Consider the following 17,911-nt stretch of genomic DNA (forward strand, 5'->3'; position numbering starts at 1 on the left):
TACATAAGGACAAGATCTTATTCAATCTGTTATTGGTCACTTGCTGGCCGCTGTTCCACCATTTCTTTAATTATGCCCATCATATATATGCTGCTTTTTTGGACATCTTTGGTTGCCTTAAAGTCAGCTTATTTGTTATCTAGTAGGAAGGCACAACCTGAACCCGCTAAAATGTGAATCGATACCTAGTGGAGTTTCTGTTCAAATGCACTCAACCCCCACGTAGTTCTAGCTTTTCCTTCTCCCCAACGGCTTGCAAAGCAAAAGCCAGTGTGAATTGCAGACAGCTATTATTAAGGGTTACCATATGTTACAGCAGGCTATCACGTCTTCTTAAAACAGCACAATTAAGCAGATTACAGCTGAACTGTACACTTGGATTGAAAAATTTTTGGAACGTTGGTGAGAGAAGGAAAAAGAGAATGAAATCAGGCTGAGGAATGAAGTGTTGCTTTGTACATGAACACCTTCTTTTCTGGGGCAAACTCTATCCTGAGATGCATGCTCCAGCTTCCACGAGAATTGTGCATGCAGGAGTGCCTTAGCATTTGCAACTCAAATTTCATTAAATCCAAGAATATCCAAAGGTGAAAGTCTTCACAAAATCGACCAGAAGCAAAAAGTGACAGCTAGTCTATAACCACTGCTCAACGCAAACCAAACGCTAAAAGCCAATAGTGATCAGAAGCGCAGGAAAATCAGTTTTTCCGTGTTGTTCCCATCTGGGTGCTTGTGGAGACGGTTGGTGTCAGAGGAATTTCTTCCCCGCTTTGGGGAGTGAGTGTGCCCTGCACACGTGTGCCATCTTGCACACACGTATACTTGCTCTCCTGTGATCCTGCCACGTGCCCCCCCCCCCCACTCACACTGAGTCCCTCCCTGACACACACACATACACACACGCCTTCACCTGTGCCCTCGCACACCCACACGGCACACACCCCGTCACACACTCACCCTGTCACACTCACCCTGTCACACCTACACGCCTGTTCTCCCACATACGCTCCCCCCCCCAACTCTTACACACTCTCTCACCCTCAAAGCGTCAGACACGGTGTCACACACACACTCACACACTCAGCATCACACAGAAGCACGCTTTTCCAGTCACACACACACACACACACACAAAATCACGCCCTCCCCACACAGCGGGGCGGTTGGCGGCGGTTGGGCGGCGGTTGGGCGGGCGGGAGGGGCGGCGGCGCGCGCCCCCCTCACGCGCCCGGCGGTTCGCTCGGGCTGGGCGGGAAGCGAGGGGTGGGGGGGGGCGATGAGGGTGTGGGAGGTGCTCGCGCGCCGCCGTCGTTGCCGCCGCCGCGGAGGCCGGGTCGCGCGCGCCGCGGAGGCGAAGGGGGCGGGGGAGGAGGAGCGCGGGCGCGTGCTGCTGGCAGGCCGGTGGCGCGCGCCGAGGCGGGCGCAGAGCGGCGGGGACGGGGACGGGGACGGGGACGGGGACGGAGCCGGCGGGGGAAGCGGCGGCGGCGGCGGCGGCGGCAGCACCTCGGGCTCGGGCTGTGCCCCCGCCAACCGGCACCTCGCGCGGCCGAGCCCGCCCATGGGGCTGTAGCGGCGCCCGCTGAGGAGGGGACGGGGAGCGGGAGCCGGTGAGTTGCGGTACCGGGGGGCGTGCGGTGTGTGTGGTGTGTGAGAGAGGGGGGCGGGGAGGGCTCGGTGCCGGCGGGGAAATGGTGGTCCGAGGCGGGGTCCCGCGGCCGGGCGGCCCGAGCGGAGCCCCGTGTGTGTGTGTGTGTGTGTGTGTGTGTGTGTGAGGCATGAGGCGGGCAGAGCCGCCCGCCCTCCCCTCCCTCCCGCAGGTACCGGCGGCGGGCGGGCCTGCAGGGCAGCGAACATGGCAGCGCCGGGGCCGGGAGAGAGGGATCGCTGCCCCCGGGGCGAGGATTGACCCCCCTCTTCTTCTTCCTCCTCCTCCTCCTCCTCCTCGGGAGACCCGCTCCTTACCCGCCGCCCCGGTTTATCCCCCCGCCCGCCCCCTTCCCCACACCCTGCCCGTATTTTCTCTCCCCCTGGGGATTATCGGATCTCCCTCCCCTTCCCCCTTCCAGGATTATCTCCCCCCCCCTCCCCGGATTATCTCCCCTCCGGGATTACCTCCCCCCCCCCTCCCGTTGTGGGATTATCCCCCCCCCCCGCCCCGCCGTGCCCCTCGGGGATTATCCCCGCTCCTCGGGGATGATTCCTCCCCTCTTGATCTCTGCCCCGGCCTTTCCCCGGTTATTTTCCTCCCGAGGAAGTCATCCCTCCCCTTCCGTCTGCCTCCGAGCGGGGAAAGGGGAGAAAACGTGGTTGTAAGCGGGTGGGCAAGGAGTTTTTCCCTCGGCGCTGTCATCCCCCCGGCTGGGTGCGAGTACTATGGGCGGCTGGATGGAGGAGGTAGGGCAGGCACCGAGTCCAGCCCGTGGCGTTGTGCTCTGCCGGCAGGAAAACGCTTTCAAGCTGTCGGGGGAGATACTGGTGAAAGGGATCCTATCTGGAGCAATGCTTTACGAAGAAGACGCGCACATGCACGGCTGGGTGGTGGATATCGTATGGTAACCACAGACTGCACGGGGAAAAGTCAAAAAAAAGAACCAACGGCCTCCTCATCTCTTTGAGGGGGGTACAGCTGTAACACTAAAATGTAAGCGGGGAGGCGCGCGGATGACATTGCTGCTGCCCAGGGGTCAGAGCTGACTTGGATAGCCTCTCCGTTGGCTTTCAAGGCAGTTGGCTTAGGCTCTTCTCTGTGGCGAGGAGGAAGGTACCTTTCGCATCGGCTCTGAGGCTTATGCGGTTCATTACTGTCACTGTGCTGGCAGAGGAAAAATGAGTTCGTTCCGAAGGAGTAGAGATAAGGTTTATCTCGCGTATTTGGCACCCGCATAGGTTAGACCATTATCTTATTATTATTCCTGGTCTTACTGCACAGGGGATCGCTGGAGGAGAGTTGCAGAGCTCCTGACCATCTTGCGGCACAAGGCCCGGGATTACATCCATTAAACTTCCCCGACTTGGCTTTAGGAGGAGGAGGGACTGTGAGAAATCGTAGAGAGGCTAGGCAGCTATAAATAGCTGTCGGACTAAAGGAGGCTTTGAACAAATCTTAGCATACTGCTTCTGAACAGCTAGTGTCTGTTAAGCTGGTTGAGTTGACAGCAGCATCATAATGTTTCCTTTTATTTCTGCTGAGGTGGTTGGCTTTTAACACTTTGTGACATGACTGGTCCGTGCAACGCTTGTCACAAAATTCTTCTTGAAAATGCAGTAAATTCACATTTAAACAAAATGCTGACAATTGGAGTCTGGTTCGAGCTAATTGCAATGTGATTTTTAAATGACTCTTCAGAAAAAATCTTTAATTTCCTCTTTCCTCCCTTGAAATGTTTGGAATTGATGATCTTGCTCTCCTTATTTTGTTCTTGAAGGATTGCACTATATAGATTACCTGGGATCCATATTGCTTTGGAAAATCTGCAGTACTGAGGCATGGTGTCATCCTAAAGCTGCTGCCGTTGTTAGGTTTTTATTTCCTTGTCTTGTTTATATGAGACACTTTCCTACTGTCCTCATTATTATTTTTTATGGAACCTTCAATATCCGCCCCAAAAGTGCGTATGTTCAGCTTCTCTAAATTCTGTGTGCTTGCATGCGCTTGAGATCCTATGGATCACTGCTGCTTCAGCCTGTCTTGTCAAGAGCTACTTAATATGGAAATTATTGACAGATATACCATCGCAGCTATGTGGAATGGTGTCTGTTCTGCTGCTATATTAGTGGGCTAACTGTGCATGCCAGAAGTCTCCAAAATGATTGAAAAGCTGTTGCAACATATGTGCAATTGGACCTTTCTTGAACTACCTCTCATTGCTTTTTTCTCTTTAAACAAATAATGAAAGCTGTGCGCTTAAATTGTGGTGTAATCACGTATGGATTTTTTAGGTAAAATAGAAATAATGAAGAAAGTAGTGAAAGTGTGCCTAGCCGTTATGAAAGAGGTCTGGCAGAGAGGATGAATCTCCAAAACAAAACAAAAAAAACGCACAATTTTAGGATGGTTCTTATTTAAAGCATACACCTCAAGGAGATAAAAAGGAGCAGAAATCTAGACAATCTAACTTAATACTTTTGGCAATTTTAGTTGATGTTTAACCACAGTAAAAGCAGGAAAAGCAAATAACCTACCAAATAATTTGGCAGGCTTTATTTTGAGTTTTTAAGGGTGTGATTGAGCATTGTGCTCAAAAACTCAACTTTTTCGATCGGAATCAAGCTCCAGCTTCAGATTGGGTCCTTGTGCTGGGTATTTCTATGTGTAGAAAGAAGGGTCGGTGATATGGGGAAAACTTTGTAGTACCATAATGACAGGCAAAAGAGCCTTCAGTATGAGTCTACTCATACAGTGACTCAGTCCCTGAATCACACTGTTTTTCTAAATGTGTTTATTTGTAGAAATTACTTACAGTTTTAGTGCAGTTTTAGAAAAAGTTTTGTGTCCTTTAAAACCTTGCTTTGTGCTGCAGCTCTGAGTGAGTCCGAGTTCTGACTTGATGTGACCGTTGCAGGCTCTTGTGAGTGTCCTCTGGTACGCTGTGCAGGACACTGATCTGTAGACCAGTGAAGCTTTCTTTATGTTGTAGTAAAAGGGGGGATTTCTTTCTACTTAAGAGGCAGGTATGCGGCTGGGGTCGTGGTAATGCCTGTAGTAGTGCTTTAGGTGTTGCAGTCTCCATTTAGATGTGGAGTAAGTTAAGCAGTCGTAAGATTTGAAAGGATAACAAATCCACGCAGGTTTAAATGGTATTGTCTCTTGTGTTCTGTGTTTAAGGTAAAGATGGATAAAAATTGACTCATCCTGGTTTGAGGGAATTGACTGATCGTGCTACTAGATGAGGAGAGAGCATTTGCTGCAGAAGGCGTACGATAGGATGGACGGATTGGTTCTCAACGCTACATACACCTGAACTTGCTTTTTGCCACTCATTCTTTTTTTTTTTTTTTTTTTTTCCTTTTTGAGTAGGCCTTGAATGAGATGGTTGTGTTTATCCTTTGTGGAAAGGGGAGCCAATAGAGGAGCTGAGGTGTGGGGTGAAGCCTTTCTTAACAGGCAAAACAGGTTACTGTAGCGGGAGGCAACACACAGTATATAGTCTATAAACTCAGTGCTATGGCAAACTGGAATGGGTTTGGCCTTGTCCATGTGGTTAAAAAAAACGGACTTCTTAGAAATATCCTACAACTGGAGCAGCACAGACGATATTGGGGTCATTTGTGTGGGAGCACGTAGAGTACGATCACAGGATTAAGAGTGAGTGTGTCAGGGGAAAGTGGTTTTAGCGTCCTCTGCAACAGAAGAATCTCGCAAAGGGTACAGGGCAAAAAGTGAGTTTCGTTCAGGCTTGCAGGTGAGAGGCAGAAGTACAGATGTGCAGGCCACAAACACTAAGAGGAATGTCATGGTTTGTTTTCATGGGCATAAAGGTGTCAGCGTGACTTTTATGTCACAGGACGAGTAGTAGACAATGATTGTTTCAGAGCTCACAACTGATCTAAGATTTCAGTTGTGTGCACGCTAGCTAGGAGAAGGCAGTGTCAAATAGCTGGATCAGTAGGTGTTTTTGGCTAGCTTACTACAGTTGTGAATAAAGTCTTTACAGTCTGAGTTCAACAGAATGTCAGAATGATGGTTCAGGTTCAGTTGTAGGGGGAGAAGTTTAGATCACGTTTAAGATTGTCTTTGATTTCCTGGTCATTATTACTAACCATCTGCAGTTGCTCTCAGGTTATACTAGAGCAAACTGTTGCCCTTTGCAGAGGGATTAACGAGGCATAGTGATGTGAATATGCTATTCTGTGGTTTAAAAATTGCCTTTTTTCAGAGTAAAGCAAGCCTGAATTATTTAATTATGTCTGATGTCATTCTTACAAGAATAATGGAGGCAAAAAAAGAGAGGTTGGGAGAGGTACTTGTCCTTATCAAAGCATTTACATTCCTCTTTTGGGTTGATTAGTGTCTTTAAAATGATAGTGAGTAAATTTACAACTTGTATTAAATAATAACAATTTGTAAGTGGAATTTTCTCTACATTTACTTCATGTTTAATTATTTCTAAGATCTCTTTGTTGGATTTTGTTTATAAACCAAAACAAACAGGTGTTACATATTGAGAATACTTGGTATTAGCAACTGTTCGGTGGGTTTACCCATGTTGGTTATCTAAAGAACTCATTCCAGTGTTAGTGTCCAGGTCTCATGAAAGCACAGTGGAAATTAGTAAGATAATGAAATTGGATGGCCTTTCAGATTTGTTGGCAACAAATGTTAAGAAATTACTTGGATCTGTTATTTTAAATGTATTGACTAGTTTTGCATGCTGACAAGCAACCATTTGAGAATAGGAACCTCAAAAATCCATGCTGACTGCGGGAAAAGTCGGTAATTTTCACAAACTATTGGGAGAAAAAAGAGGAACCAGTTCTTTGCATATTGCACTAATATGTTACTCTCATGGCTTTTGCATATCCAAATTAAAGGATCAGTATTTCAGCTAAATTCACTTTTCCGGTAGGTGGAGACACAACTGTTGATTTCAAACAACTTCAGCCTTCACTTTTTGATTCCAAACGTTTTGTCAAAATACTGTTAAAACAATGAAAATTAGGAGGTAAGAAAAATTGCTTTACTTTTCCTTTTCAGATCAGTTCATTTAAGCCTCTTTGCTGAGATAGCGTTGGCATTCAAGTATTGCTTCTATAGTAAGAGTAGCTACTAAAATAGTTTGTTTTTAGCTTTCTAATTAAAGCTTTATCTCCACCCACTGGTCAAATGTGCATTAATGAAAAGTTAAAGTGATACCGCTTTAAATACCTAAACAGGATAGAGGAAAGTAGATTGAGGGTAAATAGACTGAGGTAAACAGATAGGGTAAAAGTTTTTCTTAGGGCTAATAACATAGTATGGGGGAGCACTCAAATAAATCTCTAGGGGAATGAAAGAAAAATGTGTCAGCCATTCTAACTGTGTTATTACTTTCTTCCTTCCATTTTATTTTTTAATGATTCCATGTTTGTTACCAATGTTATGTTCGGAGATATTCACACAACTATGATGTGAGAGGTTTTGTATATGCTGTATTTAAAACATCTCAACAACTTTTTATGTGACATTGCTTTATTATTTTTTTTTCGCAAGTCAGTGGGCCAATTGGTAAGTCAGCCGTTACATATCTGCTTATTAAAATTCCTCCCCATGCCTTTCCTGATCCACTGTTGAAGTTTACAGAAGTCTTTTTGGCAAGATGCAAGTGCTTATACAGCAGAAGTTCTAAAACTGGGAGGACAAGCTGCAGTCGAGTGAATGAAATGGGTGAAAAGTTTCTTTCACCTTTCTGAGCAATTCTGGCTTACAGCATTGCAAACTGCTGTGCTATAGCAAAGTATAGCGTTGCTGGACAGAAATTACTTGGCTGCTGTTAACTGTAGTCACTGCTTCTTACATCTACGCTTGCATTTCTTGGTGTCAGTAGAAGTGCAGGAGTGAGATGTGTAATTAACAATTGAAAGTTCAATTTATGCATTCATTGGTAAAGAACAGGCTGGCCGGGAGAAACTGTTAATTGAAACTTAATGTTTATAGAGTGAATGACTGGAAGGCAGTCATCTGACTGCAAATCATGCAGATACTTAGTGCTCTTTGCCGATCTACTGGTACAGTTTTGCTGCTGACGCTAGATTTGGTAAGCCAGAGCAGCCTGGGGTGAGCAGTGCTTGATTTGGTCAGTGCTGATGCCGGCGATATTGGGGCCAACTCTGTAATTTTTCTTTCATTCTTTCCTAGCTTTCCCCAGGGTGGCCCATTTGCTGCAGAGGTTCAACCTTGGCATGAAGCTGTTGTGTGAGAAGTTGTCCATCTAATTTTTTCTGACGTTAGCTCTGTGGTCATCTCATAGGTGTCTTGGCTCAACGGTGGTAAGATGGACTAAATTGGAGGCGCTATCTTTTGGGAAGCAAGATAAACTGGTAGCCAGCGTTAGTGTGTTTCACTCAGCACTTCTGTAATATCTGTTCTGCTCAGACAGAGATAATGATTGTACTTGAGCTGCTCTGACTGATGGATGAGCACCCTCACCCTGCTGCTGCCTGCAGCGATCGCATCCACTCCTTGTTGCCCATGCAAAGAGGGAGGAATGGCTGGGCAGTTTTGAGGACAGGCAATGAATGCATTAGAAGAAACATTAGGAAAGGGGTTGGAGAGCACTGAACTGGCTGCTGTATTGCCTCTTAATGTTTGCACCTAATTACATAGGAAAAAGGTCCTCCCAGTTACAGGTCTTAGGGATCAAGGCATCTTTAGCAGCCTTAGCTACTGGAATAGATGAGCAACTGGACGTGCATACACTGGTGAAAAGACGAGAGATTTGGGGTGCTGAGAGGTCCAGAAAGGTGGTGGTTGGCTTATTTAAAGTTCTCAGCATGAAGTACAAGAGCAGGGAGCAGAGCCGCTCCGGTTTGCGGGTGGAAACGCGGCGAGCCCGCTCCCTCTAGCGGCTGTGCGGAGCTCCCGGCTCTGCGACTGAACTGCAAGCATGGAAAAAACCTGCCGTAGCCAAAATTTGTACTGCGCGAAGTCCCGGCCTCATAAACGGATCAAAAAAAGAGTCTCCCGTCTGCACAGTCAGTTGCTCGGGAAGTCACTGCGGTCCGTTTGCTGGAACCTTTTTTGTTTTGCTGTTTCCTGGAAGCATGCGAGCTTACTGTTCAAGGGAATTTATCAGCTCTGAATTGAAGGGTGCACATTTAACTGCCAAATCTTGGCAAATAGCTCTGGAAGCAGCACAGCCTAACTAAACAGCAGCAGAGCAAGTGTGTAGCTCTTACCAAGTTCACTCTGCAGTCCTCAGTCAGACCCCATGCTATTGCAGTTCAGGAAAGCTGTAAGCAGCACTGTAAAACTGTTGAACTGAGGTCTTCAGAAGGCACTAATGAATGGGGAATGGAAAAGCAAAGGGCTGATCATTCAGCAGCTGGACTCACAAAGTGGAAGGTCTTAAGATGTTTTGTCTTAAGTCACGTGAAACTTCCAAGGGAAGTAAGTGCTTTGTACCCAATTCAAAGCTTCTGGTATTGTTTCACAAGGCTTCTTTCTAACTATTCAAAAATTGAGCTTCTGGTATCTAGCAAAGTTCTTTTTTTGTAGACAAGACATAAAGTTAGGCCTCGGTTGACCATACATCTTGTTCCTCCATAAAAGCACCAAATTTTCGAGACAGTTTTGTGTCACCGTGGGACTGTTGGAATGGTGTCGTTGTTTGGTCTTGCAATAACTGGATATGTCGTTGGATTAAAACGCTTTATGCGGACTATTAAGCAAGCTAGAGCTCATAAGAATATACTGCTTTTATTTGTTTTAAAGTAATCTCACTTGCAAGGTACTGACAAAACCATGTAGAGAAACTTTCAGCGAAACCAGTAGGAGTTTTTCTTTGGAATTGTAAGGATTAGTCTAATTACAAATTTGGCAAGAAGTGCTTTTGCGAGAAGTTCCCCAAACACTGCTCCTTAGCTTGGAATGCCTGGTGACTCTATGGGTAAGTGGGACTGTATGTCCATTCCTACTTGACATCTGGTGTTCTGCAGTCTTGCCAGTTACACATATCTGATTACCACCACCAAAAGAGGCCATTACTCAGAATGTGTACTCTCATATACAAAATTATTCTCTCGGTCTTCAAATAGTTATGAAACTTCCAGACATTTCAAATTTAAAAAAAAAAATCCCTTGGGCCTCCCCACCCCAGGCATAAGTGATTTTACTTTACAAATGTAATTACTGTACTTCCAGAAGGTAATCTCTCTGGACAGCCATAGACTAGTTTGAATTAGATTACTTTTTTTTTTTTTTTCCCTTCAGGGTGAGTTAATACACTGAGTTTTATTTTTGTGTAATTACTTCAAAATTCAGATCACTTTTGATGCTTTCCACTCTTTCTTATTACTAGACTGGTATAGCTAAGGATACTTGCATTTTAAAGGTTACATTTGCGTGTTTTCTTTTTTTAACCTGTAACTTTTTCTCCCATTAGATATTTTGACTGCTCCTGGAGCTTATGTTATATTCACTTAGACTCAGTAGTAGTGTTTCTTAATTTGCAAATACTGGAAACATTTACTTAATAAGCAGAGTAGGTCTTAGGAGATACTACAGTCAAGAACATGTTTTTCCCATTTTTCTTCATGAACTTCAGCAAGAAGGGCAATTCTCTGGATAGATGATTGTGAACCGTGATGGGACACTGATTCCAAAGTCCAATGCTTTTATATAAATGGCCTGTTTCTACTGGATTTTAATTGGTTTCAGAAGTAGCTATGCACTTAACCGCTGGATCAGAGAAACCTACGAAGATGAATATGTAAGCGAACCTCCTTGTTTGAGAATACAGCGCTGTTTTGAAATAGGGAGAAGGAAATCTTTGGTGTTCTCAGGTCTAAGGACGTGACTTCCTGTCTGCGTTGAATAGATGGAGAGGCAGTTCATCTTAATTCTGTAGTTGGCATCTGGTCTCACAGCGCAGGAGCATTAAATGCTAACGTAAAAAATTTTGTTAAATGCAACATTAATGGATAAAACTGGTTATGCGTGCACTGTCAATGAAGTCCTGCAGCCAAGCTATGTAACACTTGATTCCGTTACAATCCTGTAAGTATTTGGGTACTCCTTAATAAGGTAAGGTTTTCAAATGATAAGAACTTTCGCTGGATCAGATCAAAAGGTCCATCTAACTCCATATCCTATTTCCAATATGCAGTGCAACAACCTCTGAAAGCATTCAGAATCTACCAGGAGCTAATATTAACATTATTTCTGAGTAGATTTTCAAGAAGATAGAAGAGAAGCCATAGCACGTTTATTCTGGATGTCCATGTCTCTTGATAAGGAGGAGCTGGGACCAGAACGTGTGGTGTCCGGATAGCCTGAAATTCAGCTTCGAGATAAAGAAACATATGGTTCACAACTCAAATAAATAACGTCTTATGTAATTGCTCTGGACCTGCACATGAACAGCTTTCAGATCTGATTGTTTCATGGAGGGGATTGAAAACTAAGAAAGCAGAAAGACTGATAATGCTAAAGGCACGAGACTGAAAGTTTCCAGAGAGAAAGTCCACCTAGTGGACAAACAAGACATCACGTTTCGCCATTCATTCTTTCTGTACGATTCTATAAGTTACTGAGTAGCAAGTATAAATGCAAGAGGATAATTTAAAATACCACCCACGGGTAAGCAGCTGTAGGGATGGCTGCCTGTGAGAAAAAGACTCCTTATCATTGCACTCAAGACAGACCCTGCATTGAGACCTTTCTCCTGCTGAATGTGATGCTGCTCAATGTTGAGATGTTACCTCTCTGAACTGAGGGGGGCTGTTCTGATTAACAGGTTGGAGCAGGCAGGCAGTCCGTTAAATTCTCTTTAAAAGCATGTATTTTTTATTTTTGTTTGTGTTTGTCTATGTACATACAAAACTCTATATGCATATATGGAAGGATTTTTTTATACGGTATAGCATTTGTAGATATATATTAAGAATGTCTGCATGCATGTATGTATATATAAAACCAGAATGTTTGTGTATAAACATATAAAAAGCCTGGCACCCATTAGCTGTCTAGAAAAGTGAAAAAACAAAGTAAACATATATGATATTTTCCCCAAGTAATCTCCTAGAGTCCAGATAATGTTTAAATTGAAGCCTTTCTGAACTAGATGAGGTTTGTGGGATTCATATCCTGTACTTTTACACGACGCTTCCATTTCAAAAGTAGTCTCAACTTCATGGACTGGTATGCATATGTAAACTGCCTTTGTGCACTGGAGATCTGTTTGACTAAACATGAGAAACTCTTATCCTTGGACTGGATTACTCTTTAGTTTGTTTAAATAATTGATATGGATTTTCTCTGGAGTGCTTGATAAGTGAGATGTGATATGTGTATCTTCGTAGCCTGCTATGAGGATTGAGCCAGTGCTGGCTCCTGTTTTGATAATAGAGCTGGAGGTGAGTTTGCAGCAGATTAATGAATACCCATATACGTAGCTTAGGAAGCATGTCAGACTAACCAGGATGCTTCACTGATTTATTTGCTTATTTTTTTTTTGCCCATTGCTGCATTCTGTCTAACGGTGTGTCCGGATGGAACAGCAGAAAGAAGTTTAGCCTCCAAGTGCTGGAGACTATGTGCCTGTTTCCATACTTACCTGCTCTCCAGAAATTTGTCTGTTGCTGTGGGATATCTTTCTTCTGATCCCATCTTCCACACAAGCATCCTGTGTAAGGTGACCTAGCCCTGGCTAATATCTTGGTGTGGCTTTAAAGGCTCTCCTGTGCCATCAGCGTGGTGTTCTAGTAGACACAAATGATGCAATGCGTTGGGGTTAAATGAACACTTAAATAGTTTGGATAAGGGGTTGGTGGGTCATAGAAACCTGTGAGCCACATGTTGATAGTGGGTGGACATCTGAAGCTGAAGGGGAGACTGCTAGATTAGCAATAGAAATACTCCTTCAAGTCAGACTGACAGTACTGTGCTTGGAAACAGATTTTCAACCAATCTGTTGAAACATGTAGATTATAAGGAAACAGTGCTATGTTTTAAATTAAAAACATTCTTCCCTCTTTACATTGTCCTATATCTAGACTCAGAACTGGCAGCAAACTGTAGCAGCTGGCTCATCTTTCACTCACTTCAGTCATTCTTCAAGTTTGCTGTAATCAGTATTATTTGGAAAACACTTCCATGTTTATGGTAATACACAATGACTCTTAAGATACCAGGAAATACATTATTGGTAGGTTTGTGGTTTAGTCCTCTGATGCAGGTGAGAAGGATGGAGTCAGGACTTTAGACTATCTTGTGTTGAAGGTGGGTAGGAAATGTGTTTTGGTCAGTGAGGTCAGCTTGATACAAGATCACAGAACCCAAGCGGTTGCTGCACAGAACAGAGGCGTGGTGCTATAGAAATAGTTTGTGCTACCTGTGGGAAATGTGATGACAGTGACCCAGGGAGATGTAAAGGGCTTTTTCCTCTTTGCTCTTCAGTGTTTCACCTTTTCACACTTCTTGGCGAAAGTCAAGGTTCTTGTGTTTGATACCTTTAACAGCCAGTTCAAGGGGCAATAAAGAAGCAGTGTCCCAATAAATGATTAAAAATATTTTTCCAAGGTGGCTTTCTTATTAACTTTGAACAAGAAATATAGTCACTGGCAAACCCCTGGTATGGGATAAGTGGAATATACAGGTTCTCAGCCTTGACATAAGTTGGTGAGTGTATAGTATAAAAGTAAGAGCAGTTACATTACCAAGAACTTGATTAGGCTTCTTGAGGTTCTCTTTGTTCTTGGGATTTTGATTGTGTTGGGAAAAACAAGTCTTTTTTTTTCTTTTTTTTTCAGAAATAATGCAACAGCTGAGCTCCAAAAAAAATAGGCCAACTTTTTTTTATCCCAAGTTGCACCAGGAGGGCAGGTCTTCCCCAAACTATTGGTACTTCTTGCTGAGAGAAGTGACAATGTTATATCAACTTCCATTCTCAAAAATAGCTATAGTTTGATCTTCTGTTACCTTGAAAGTAAGGGCTGACTAGAGGTGTCTTTTTTTTCTTGGTGAAGTAGCAAATCTCTGGGAAGAAAATTAAGATAAAGGGTAGCGTGTATGTACTTCTTGTATGGAGATGGGGAGGAGGAAGTAGTAAAAATTCTTGCTAGCTGTAGATTGAATACTGTCTCTTCAAATGGTGCCCAAAACCACTCTCATGCATTTGAAGATGTTGAATGCATAATAAAATTCAGGTTGTATTATATAGAGTTACTATACTTGGTTATCTCTGATCAAAATTAGAGTCCTGCTAAAGCTTTTATTGCACGTTTTTTAGAGTTCATTGGCATCTTCCAAGTGAGTTAACTGGATGAAGAGAGGCAACAGAAGTGAAGAGTCGTCAGAACTCTAGACGCTGGCCATCTTTTAAAGCAGAATTTAAACATGTTGGGCAGATCTCTAAATATCTATAGCACAGATTGTTTTTAATCAAACTACTCATCCTCTTAATGCAGCTAAGAAGCCATTTTGATTTTAGTTTCCACTCTTTTTTTTAAGCATTTGGGTATACTGAGAAAACAGGAGGAGTGTTTTCTTGGGTGAACAGAAATAGGCAGTGAATGGAAGGATAGTTGAAAACATTTTATTGGGCATGTTATGAGTAAGAATGACCTTTGTTCACAAAGAGTGTTAATCAAGAGTTACACTATGTGGCATTTCACACTTTGTATTTAAATATATGCAAATTCCTCTTGTCAGCTACTTTTCAGGGGATCTGATTATAAACCTCAGAATGAATCTTTCATTCAAGTACGTCACTTCTTTCCTTTTTGCTCTTTTTCTCTACAGTCATTCCCCAAAACAACTTTAGTGGATACCTTAACTTTGAAGTCATTGGAACTACTGACCTGCTTGCAGCTGAACATACTATCTTTTCAGTAATACTTCAGCAAGAACACATGCCTCCTATGTGAATCCCACTTCCCTGTAATATTGTCTACTTTTTGTCTACAAAAAGAAAGAACTTTTTTTGAGGCAGTAGTGTGAAATGACAGTACAATGAGTGGCAGGTTGAACCTGCTCAGCTCTTGGGAACCTGAGCTGCCAGCATAATGTCATCTTTCAGACAGAAGTGCCAGGCTGTATACATGAAGACAGGTGGAGCAGGCGGCAGTCCCATTTGAGCACTGCCCCTTCCAGCACAGTGAAAGCACTTCTTCAGTGCTAGGCTGTGTGCAGAAATGACACTAAGATGATCCTGAATTGATATGTTTCCCACCCCTCCCAAAAGTATTATCCAACAAAACCTTCAAAAGATGAAAATCAGTCAGCCCTTTTGTTAGAGGTATCTTTGTACTAGGTGTCAGAAGTAATGTATCTCTAAAATTTGGTTTGGGTGCTTTTACTGTAGTATGGGTCTTCCCTGGAATCTGTTTCCCTTCCTCAAAGATCATAGGACACTGTGCTGCATTAGCTGTGCTGTTAGTATTCTAGATTCAACCGTGGGTAATTCAAGATGTTGTTTGTCCTGAGGAAGTTGGTGGATTCAATAATGCTTAATTTTATTTGAACTCACTATCTGTAGGTTCAGAGAAGACTGACACCTCATGTGTTTAATGAGGTGTAAAATCCATAGGTATCAAACTCCATTTATTGCTGATAGTGAAAATCTGAAAATTTGAAGTGCCCAATCTTATCTTTGGATGTCTGCATGTCCATTTGCTTCCTACACTTCTTCCTCTTCTTTAGTCCAGTATATGAGTGTAACGTAGGTCAAGAGCAGTTATATGGGGCCCCAGTATGGGTTTACAGGTACTGTCACAGCAAAGAAATGTGTAACAGGCACATGATGCAGGGAATTACAACGCACTTTGGTGTACTCTGCTTGAACTTGTTCAGTATGCAATGAATGGTTGGACCAGATGATCTTGGAGGTCTTTTCCAACCTTTATGTATGATTCTATGATTCTATTTAGCGCGCACACAAAAAATCACAATTCTGAACATATGTGAAATTTAAGTAATTGCATTTGTGAGTTACAGGTAATTACAATCTGTTAAAAATATTCTCTAGACTTTTTAATTCTCAGCCCTTTCAGCCATGATTTAATCCTATGTCGAGCTGATGTGATGCATGCTTGATTGTATCTTTTTCTTTCATAGCCCTTGATGTACGTTGTGCTGGACAGGAAGCTACTAATGAATTTGAGAAATTAAGTTTTAAATACAGAGACTTGGCTTATTTTTGGACAACTGCTGATGGGAGCTCTTTTCAGACCAGTCTCTCTGCTGTTAAAAGGAAAATGTTGATTTCTTCTGTGTGAAAGTTGGCTTCTCTGGGCCTGAAAACTTATGCTGAGAAGTGATGCAGTGTTTAAATCCTGACAGCACGTTTAGGAAATACAGACACTGCCAGCATTTCTGCAGTTGAGAAAGCTTCTTTCATGTTTCAGCTGCTTTAGTCATTGAACACAGATTCCTCCTTGTGGAATCAAGTGTCACTACTTTTTGCTACAATGGCTAGTTTCTGTGGAGAAATCCTTGATGCCATCAGTAAGCTTGCTTTATGAAAATTATATTATATTAATGGAAAAAAAATCCCAAGCAGCGTGCTGTGCTAAACGCTAAATAAAAATTACTGCTAGATATTCCTCTAAACTGAATCTTCCAAAAGGAGTTTCAACGTGATGATCCGGCCCTTCTAATGGATCCCTCTGTGCAGACTGCTGCTGTGTGGACCAGTAAGTCCAGTGAGTGGTTGCTTGGCATTAATGGATGGCTGGGCTTGTGCCTTTGTTACTTTGCCATTGGATCTGTCCAGGGACAGGTGTTCTGGCAGTCCATCTGCATGTAGTTTATTTTACATCTGTTTCTTCAAGCTATTTTTCCACTCCCAGCTGGGCCAAAAAGCAAGCTAAGGTCCAGCATGCTTCCTCACAGCTTTGCATGTGCACATAGCTGCTATGAAATATGCTTGTAGCTGAGCTATCCCAATCTGGTAGTTAAGAGAAGTGCAAGCTCAGGCTGCTGTTTGGGGAGGGGCAGCCAACCAGTTTCTGTCCTGAAAGTGAGCCATGTTCTTGCACTGCATGGGCAGCAATATGTGTGCAGGTATGCTGGGGGCCATGCTAACAAGACAAGGCATCCTAAAAATCAAAGCACAACCATTTGGATTCTGGGTATGTGTCCAGGACCTATGTAGTGGAAAATCAAAGAAATATAACTGATTACTTGGGGCTAGGGGGGAGATGTCCAAAAAAAAACCAACAACCAACAAAAACAACCAAACAGGAAATTGTATTTTCTGAAAATGGATTATCTCTTAGGCTAGGTTTTATTTCAGACCTTTCAAAATGATGGGAAAGAACGTGGGTGTTTAGCTTCAATGCTGAGTTTGCACGAGCCAATGACTACCTCATCCATTTAATTCTTACTACCTTGTATGTGCCGTGTGACCTGTTGGCCGAGGTAGTATTTGTTTTCTTTGTTGCCAGTAGCTATGAATGTTTTTTTGACCTTGTAACACCCAGAAAACGTTGGGTATCTTAGCATTATGGAAAAAGATATCATTGCCCTTTTAAGTTCACTCGGGAACTTGAGGATAACTTCATGTTAAATTATTCCACAGTCTTAAAGCCAGTTCTGTCGAAAGAACCAATTTATCCATAGGAGGGTACATCGCTCTCTTTTTATATATCTCTCAGGCCCAATACACTTCTGGTAAAGAGGAATTTAATGGGGAGTATAATAAGCAGCAACTACTGTGGATGGGACTGACTGCTCCGAGAAGTCATTTAGTGTGATGAGACAGTCCTCTTAACTGCCGTGCTGAAGACATTGGCAAAGCAATTACTCTTTTCCAGGTCAAGACCCTGACTTCATAAAACCTTCTTGTGGAAAAGCCAAAACATGAAATTATTTATCTGTTGCAGTGGGATTCCAAGGTTGGGGATGCAGAAGAATCGCAGTTCCTAACCTGCTGTTTCTGATTTTACTTGGGAGGACTTTAATAGGGTATTTTGAGAGTCCTCTCCACTTCTATTCTGTTGGTGGAGTTATATTTGAAGTAATTTTGACTGCTGATACCCAAGTCACTGGGCCTAGAAACTTGGGCAAATCTGAGATTCCAGTGTCAAAAAAACGAATGGGGTTCATCCCTCAGCGAGGTACTGCTCGTACTAACATCTTCCTCTCGTCTCGCTTTCTACCCCCCTTCTCTGAGACCTGTTAGAAATGGGAAGAAGTGAACAAGGGACTTGGATCAAAGCCAAGAGGGTCTGTGGCTTTTACCCTTTCACTGTGAATGGGATGGAAGACAGT

The 17,911-nt window shown here is 43.2% G+C and overlaps 1 protein-coding gene across 9 annotated transcripts in view; it reads left to right on the forward strand.

Annotated features, from left to right (window-relative positions):
- The first annotated feature begins 1,475 nt into the window (after positions 1-1,475).
- PALS2 (protein associated with LIN7 2, MAGUK p55 family member) overlaps positions 1,476-17,911 on the forward strand; it is a 54,127-nt gene continuing 37,691 nt past the window's right edge. The window contains exon 1 of one of the 9 annotated variants that reach the window (XM_035562395.2): positions 1,476-1,610. The gene's annotated coding sequence lies outside the window, so the exon portion shown is untranslated. Of the gene's footprint in view, positions 1,611-2,268; positions 2,645-17,911 lie in introns of those variants that run through there. The other 8 variants (XM_035562396.2, XM_050709260.1, XM_035562391.2 and 5 more) reach the window with 8 other exon arrangements.

Source organism: Cygnus atratus, chromosome 2, assembly GCF_013377495.2.
Source record: "Cygnus atratus isolate AKBS03 ecotype Queensland, Australia chromosome 2, CAtr_DNAZoo_HiC_assembly, whole genome shotgun sequence".
Lineage (NCBI taxonomy): Eukaryota > Metazoa > Chordata > Aves > Anseriformes > Anatidae > Cygnus > Cygnus atratus.